The sequence below is a fragment of the Peromyscus eremicus genome, chromosome 1 (assembly GCF_949786415.1).
Source record: "Peromyscus eremicus chromosome 1, PerEre_H2_v1, whole genome shotgun sequence".
NCBI classification, from domain to species: Eukaryota; Metazoa; Chordata; class Mammalia; order Rodentia; family Cricetidae; genus Peromyscus; species Peromyscus eremicus.
Window position 1 is genome coordinate 79,458,048 of NC_081416.1, and position 7,845 is coordinate 79,465,892.

Here is a 7,845-nt window from a genome sequence, read left to right on the forward strand (position 1 = left end):
AATAAGGATAAAACCCTCATGACCATGTCAAAAGCTGCAGGAAAAGCATTTGATTGAACCCAACATCCTCCCATAATACAAATCCTTGTGAGGAGTAGAAAGAAGTATTATTTGTATTATTTTTCTAAAATGTTATTTTTATGTGTATGAGCATTTTGTCTGCATGTATATCTGTGCCCCACGTGTGCACTTGGTGCCTTCAGGGCCAGAAAAGGCTGTCATATCCCTTATGACTGGAGTCGCAGAGGGGTGTGAGCCACCATATGTGTGCCGGGAGTTGAACCCAGGTCCCCAAAACTGCTGACACAGCCCTTTAACCTTAAAGAAGCATTTTTTTTAAAAAGATTTATTTATTTATTATGTATACAGTATTCTGTCTGCACGTATCCCTGCAGGCCAGAAGAGGGCACCAGATCTCATTACAGATGGCTGTGAGCCACCATGTGGTTGCTGGGAATTGAACTCAGGACCTTTGGAAGAGCAAGCAGTGCTCTTAACCTCTGAGCCATCTCTCCAGGCCTAAAGAAGCATTTTTATAAGTAAAAATCCTGCACTGTTCAGGGATGTTGACAGAGAGATGGCCAGTCAGAAAAAGGATCTATTGCCTAGGGTGACTATCTGAGCTGGATCCCTGGGACCCACATGGTAGAAAGCGAGAACTGACTTCTGAAAATTGTTCTTTGATTCACCATGGTATGGGCGCACACATGCACATGCACACACAGACAGACACAGGCACAGACACAGACACACACACAGACATACAGACACACACACACACACACACACACACACACACACACACACGTAATTTTTTAAAACTAAAAGTAAAATGAAACTTTAAAAGCCACTCAATTTATAACAGCATCAAAAGAAAAATCTCAGCCATTAGTATTTTAGAAATAGACAAGATGAGCCTATAATTTTATGGAAATGGAAGGGTGCTGTGGGATGTTCTGTATGCTAAATGTGTTGCTCTGATTGGTTAATAAATAAAACACTGATTGGCCAGCAGCCAGGCAGGAAGTATAGGCAGGACAAGGAGGGAGGAGAATTCTGGGAAGTGGAAGGCTGAGTCAGAGAAACACTGCCAGCCACTGCCATGACAAGGAAGATCTAAGGTACTGGGTAAGCCACGAGCCACATGGCAACTTATAGATTAATAGAAATGGGTTAATTTAAGATATAAGAACTAAGCCGGGCGGTGGTGGCGCACGCCTTTAATCCCAGCACTCAGGAGGCAGAGCCAGGCGGATCTCTGTGAGTTCGAGGCCAGCCTGGGCTACCAAGTGAGTTCCAGGAAAAGGCGCAAAGCTACACAGAGAAACCCTGTCTCGAAAAACCAAAAAAAAAAAAAAAAGAAGCCTGCCACGTTCATACAGTTTGTAAGCAATATAAGTCTCTGTGTGTTTACTTGGTTGAGTCTGAGCAGCTGTGGGACTGGCGGGTGAGAGAGATTTGTCCTGACCGTGGGCCAGGCAGGAAAGCTCTAGCTACAGAAGGGACTGAGAATAATCAAAACAATCTTTAAAATTTTTTAGAACACTGGCTGGAGAGATGGCTTAGTAGTAGGAACACTGGCTTCTCTTGCAGAAGACCTAGATTTAGTTCCTTGTTCCTACATAATGGCTCACAACCATCTGTAACTCCTATTCCAGAGGACATGTCACCCTCTTCTGGCCTCCTCAGGCACTGCATACATGTGATACTCATACATGCAGGCAAACCATACACATAAAACATTTTTAAAAATAGATAAATCTTTTAAAAATTTAAGAACAAGGTTGGAGAATTCAAACTTCCTAATTTCAAAACATCCCATAAAGATACAGTGGTACTGGTATATAGGTAAATATATGTGAACATATATACATATTATTTATGTCTACCTATGTGAAACAGTGGAATAAAATTGAGAATACAGACATACATCTTTACTTCAATTATCAGGAAATTTTGGAAAAGGTGCCAAGCTTCAGCAGGGCAATATTAATTCTTCAGTAGGTGGTTCAGGGACATGAAACATCCCCAAGCAAAAAAAAAAATTTGAACAGGGCTGGAGACATGGCTCAGCAGTTAATAGTATTTGCTGCTCTTCCAGAGGACCCGAGTTCAGTTCCCTTCATCCAAATGACAACTCACAACTCTATGCAACTCCAGTCCCAGGGGATCAGACACCCTCTTCTGACCTCTGCTGACACCTACACATACATGTAGGCAAAATACCCATACAGATATAATAAATAAATCTAAAACTAACCTTTTAAATTTGACCCCCATTTCATAGCTGTGAAAAAAATAATCCAAAATGCATTATGGACTTGGATGGGCAAGCTATGTGTTGGGTGTTTTTGTCAGAAAATGTAGAGTAGAACTTCATGATCTTGGCTCAGTCAATGGAGTGTAATGTATGACACCCAAAGCATAAGTGATCAGAAAGACAATAAATATATTGGACACCATCCAAATTAAAAACTTTTGTGTGTTGAAAGATAACACACGGGAAAGCGAGCCAGAGAATGGCGAAAATATTTGTAAACCAAGTATGTGAAAGCAGGCTTTCATCCTTACTATGTGGATACAGGTCAAATAACATAAAGTCCAATAAAACTGGGAAGAAGCTTAGTGCAATGCCAAGTGCCTGTGATTCCAGGTACTCAGAGGCTGAAGCAGGACACTTTGGGTCAAGAGTTCAAACCCAATTGAAACAACCCAATGAAACTTCACCGAAAAATAAAACCAACAAATAAAAGTGAGCATGATGGCTGAGTCAGGAGGATTGCCACATGTTGAAGTCTTTCTCTGTCCCACCAGCCAGCTCCCAAATCACAACACAGAGACTTCTTACTTAATTATGGAAGCTTGGCCAATAGCTTAGGCTTGTTTCTAACTAGCTCTTAATAACTTAAATTAACTCATATCTTCTGATCTACGTTCTTTTATGTTGCTCTGCTGTGGGATGGTCTGTATGTCAAGTGTGTTGCTAATTAGTCAATAAATAAAACACTGATTGGCCATTGGCTAGGCAGGAAGTGTAGGCGGGACAAGGAGGAGAATAAAGCTGGGAAGTGGAAGGCTGAGTGAGGGAGACACTGCCAGCCGCCACGATGACAAACAGCATGTGAAGATGCCGGTAAGCCACGAGCCACGTGGCAAGGTATAGATTTATAGAAATGGATTAATTTAAGCTATAAGAACAGTTAGCAAGAAGCCTGCCACGGCCATACAGTTTGTAAGCAATATAAGTCTCTGTGTTTACTTGGTCGGGTCTGAGGGGCTGTGGGGTTGGCAGGTGAGAGAGGTTTGTCCTGACTGTGGGCCAGGCAGGAAAACTTTACCTACATTGCTCGGTTACCTTTACTTTGTATTGCCCATGCTGCTTGCTCTGTGTACTCTTTGCCTGCCTGGCAACTCTGCCTTCTTCTTCCCAGCATTCTCTCTGCTCCCAAAATCATGCCTAGCTACTGGCCATTTAAATTTTTATTAAAGCAATCACAGTGGCATATCTTCACACAATGTAAAGGAATATTCCACAACATCTATAAGATCAAGGCTAATCTAGGCTCTGTGGCAAATTCAGACCAGCATAGAGTATAAGAAGAAATCCTGTCTCAGAAACAAAAACAAAAATACCAATCAAATAAACAATGCTTCCTCCTCAAGAAACCAAACAAAAATGACAGAACATTAAAGAGACATTTCCTTCAAATAGGCAATAAGCACGGGAAATATGGTTTTGGTCTTCATTCGTTAGGAAGACACAAATCAAAACTAGGAGATACCACTTTATCCACTAGCAGGGCTGTGTTTTAGGTGCCTGGTGCCAGCTGAAGAAGCCAGAAGATGCAGAACAAGGTGCAGATGAGAGTGAGATGAGTGGAGGTGATTGACAACCAGAATCTGAATGGTGAAGGGGAGCTGGGAAGAAGCTAAGTAGAGAGGTCATGTGAAGAGGTGGCTTGTAAGCTGGTGTTATTGGGGGAGATTTGCAATGCCCAGAGAAGTGAGCTGAGCCGGCAGAGACCCATGGTCAGGAGATAGATGAGCACATCAGACTGATTTGTAGTAGAATATTTTAAGGTGCGTTACTTTTGTTTAACTCTGTGAAGCTGTGTTACTGTGCCTGTGTAAAACACCTGATGGTCTGATAAAGAACTGGCCAATAGCAAGGCAGGAGAAAGGATAGGCGGGGCTGGCAGGCAGAGAGAATGTATAGAAGGAGAAAACTGGGAGGGGGAATGAAGATCTAGGAGCCAGAGAAGGAGGAGGACTCCAGGGGCCAGCCACCCAGCTACACAGTGAGCCACAGAGAAAGAGTAAGATTTATAGAATTTAGAGAAAAGCCCAGAGGCAAAAGGTAGTCGGAATAAGTTAAGGAAAGCTGGCAAGAAACTAAGCCAAGCTAAGGCCTGGCATTGATAATTAAGAATAAGCCTCTGTGTATGATTTATTTGGGAGCTGGGTGGTGGACCTCCTAAAAAAGAGCAAAAACTCCCAACAACACTGATTGTCTTAATTAGGGTTTCTGTTGCTGTGAAGAGACATCATGACCACAGCAACTCTATAAAGAAAATATTTAAGTGGGGCTGGCTTACAGTTTCAGAGGTTTTGTGCATTGTCATCATAGAGAGAGAAGGTGGTGTGCAAGCAGACATGGTGCTAGAGAAGGAACTGAGAGTTCTATATCTTGATCCACAGGCAGCAGAAGCAACTGTGTCACTGGGCCTAGCTTGAGCATAGAAGATTCCAAAGCCTGCCCCCCCCACACACACACAGTGACACACTTCTTCCAACAAGGCCACACCTCCTAATAGTGCCATTCCCAATGGGGGCCATTTTCTTTCAAACCACTACACTGATGGAGCTGAACCTGAAATGTCTGAACTGCTGAGGAAAAGTCTTTAAAAGGAGACAAAGGAGCTGGAGACCTGGCTCGGCCATTAAGAGCACTGGCTGTCCTTACAGAGGACTGGGTTCAATTCTCAGTTCCCACACAGTAGCTCACAATCATCCAGTTCCAGGGTATCTGACGCCCTCTTCTGGTTCTTCAGGCACCTTGAACTTGGTGTACACATATGTAAAACACATAAGGTAAATGTGTCTTTTAAAAAAGACAACAAACATGAGAAAGAAATAAAGATTTGAAGTCAGAGACCAGTTTGGAATTGGCTGACAGAGTGGTAGCCAAATGAGAAAAGATGACTGCTAACCTGGAAGAACACCACTGTGTACTGGGGATGCTGGACCAGACCCTGCGGTCCAGAACTCCCCTGTCCTGCCCTGGCCCTCCATCTGCTGCTGACTGCACTGGAGGCCAGCTGCTGCAAGCTGACCTCTAAACTGCCCTTTGGTTTCTCCAGTTTGCTTCCTATTCACATTCCTTCTAGAGCTCATCTAGGCCTGGAAGGTAGGGACCAATGTAGCCTAGACTGGATTTGGTTGTGTGCCAATAATGCAGAACTGTGTCCTCTGAGGGAACTCTAAGGGAGAATTCCTTGACCATCTTATAGCTATGCAAAATTGGCATGTATATGATCAAAATCATATGCATCATGGAAAGGGACAGAACAGTGAGAAAAGGCTTACATAATCCAAGCTTGTCAATCAAAATAGAGAACCACCCAAATTACATCCCTTAGCAACCAGGCTCTCCTTCTCTTAAAACCCTATAACAGAAATTCTAGGCAATAACCTAGGGCCCTTGAGTACTCTATCACTTATCTGGTCTGTTGTACTCTTGACAGGATATCTGATCTATACCATTGCTTTGCTTCTGAATAAGGCCTTCAGGTGACTTTGCAGTCTGTGTGCCCCTCTCTCTCCCAGAACCTGGGAAAATCCAGTGCAGACACTGACCACTAACTGGTAGGAGGTAACTCTGCAAGCGAGAAAGACGATCAGAATGCAAAGGAGCTTGCCTGGCACCAGCTCAGAGGCAAACTCTGGGGGGTTCAACCAGAGCTGTGGCTTTGATCTTGGCTGCACAATGGACTCTGTTGGGGAAGGTTGTAAAATCCCAATGTGTAGAAGATATCACAGATGTATTATGAAATTGAAAACTCTGGAGGCAGCACCCACCCAGTCTTCAGTATTTTGTAAACTTCTCCAATGATTTCAGTATGAGGTCCCCTTTTGGGTCTCACTGAACAGAAGGACTGTGGACTTGGGGACTCTGCACAGCAGAGCAGGGGTTCTGTAGTGAAGTTCAAGTCTACAAATAAAGCCCATTTGGCTCCCCAAATTCCTAATATGTAGCTTTGTAACAGGTGGAGCAGACTCTGCTGTGCGCAAGAAAAATGTCCGGAAAACCTCCAACGACATGATCCATTGGGCAGCCCTACAACAGAACCCACTTGGCCAACCCACACCCACATACTTCTAATGCAAAGAGCTAAGAAAACCTTTTAAAAACATACCATATTGCTGGGCAGTGGTGGCGCACGCCTTTAATCCCAGCACTCGGCAGGCAGAGGCAGGTGGATCTCTGTGAGTTCAAGGCCAGCCTGGTCTCCAAAGTGAGTCCCGGGAAAGGCGCAAAGCTACATAGAGAAACCCTGTTTCAAAAAACAAACAAACAAAAAATCTCCACACATCCTGTCACAGCCATGAAAAAGAACAGGGCAGAAAACTAAGCAATAGGATCCTATGAAATTATACTCTGTCGGCAGAAATAAAAGTTCGAAAACGTTGAGGAAACTTCCTAACAGGTGAGGGGGCTCAGTACTTGAGCCCAAACCTGATGCCTGAGTTAGATCCCCGGGACCTACATGATGGAACGAGAGAACTGACTCCTGCAAATAGTCCTTTGACCACACATGCATTGTGACACACACACACACACACACACACACACACATGCATTGTGATACACACACACACACATGCATTGTGACACACACACACACACACACACACACTAAACAGATTTTTTAAAAAGATGAAATTAAGAGAAAAGGATGAGAATATTAAAAGTTCAGTCCAGGGAATTAAAAATCTAAGTAATCAGTCCAAGAAAAAAATATACAAAAACAAATGGAAAATATTATCCACAAATCATGTTTTTTTTTTAGAGACAAAAGACATGGCTTTCCAGATAGAAAAGGCTCCCGTGCAAACCGGCAAGGCAGGCCTTGAACTTTACAAACCCACTTAGAAGATGACTTCACCTGGAGTGGGAGCAGCTGTGAGTGCACACAAAGGTAGGTGTGAAGGACAGACTAAGGACGGAAGTCAGGAATGTGTTCCTCATAGCAAGTCCCAAACAAACAAACAAACAAACAAACAAAAAAAAAAAAAACGCCAAGACAGCAAAATTCAAAAGAAAGACTCCAAGGCTAAAAACAAAGCAAGAGCAGTGGGGTATGGTGGCCATGCCTTAACCCAGCACTCAGGAGGCAGAGGCAGGTAGAGCTGTGTGAGTTTGAAGCCAGCCTGGTTTACAAGGTGAGTTCCAGTACAGCCAGAGCTACATAGTAAGAACTTGTCTTTAAAAAAAAAAAAAAAAAAAAGTGGGGTGGGGGATGGCAAAACCAATGACCTAGTGTTTAGAAGGTAAATGTCATGAGAATTGAAGACATTAATAGAGTGAACTAACACAGAAGGACAGAGGATGTTCATACACCTCAAAGGCCCTGCTCTCCATCCTCTGCAGAAAGAGCTGATCCCCCAACAGCATCATCATGAAAATGGACCAGTTGATGATGACATTCCACTGGCTCAGCTCTAGCATCATGATGATGATCAAATTCCCCTTGGAGATCAAGACGTCAGATGCTTTATACAACTCAGAAACAAAGAGTATGGTTGGCAGGAAAAAGTGCTTGCCGCCAAGCTTAATGATAGGAG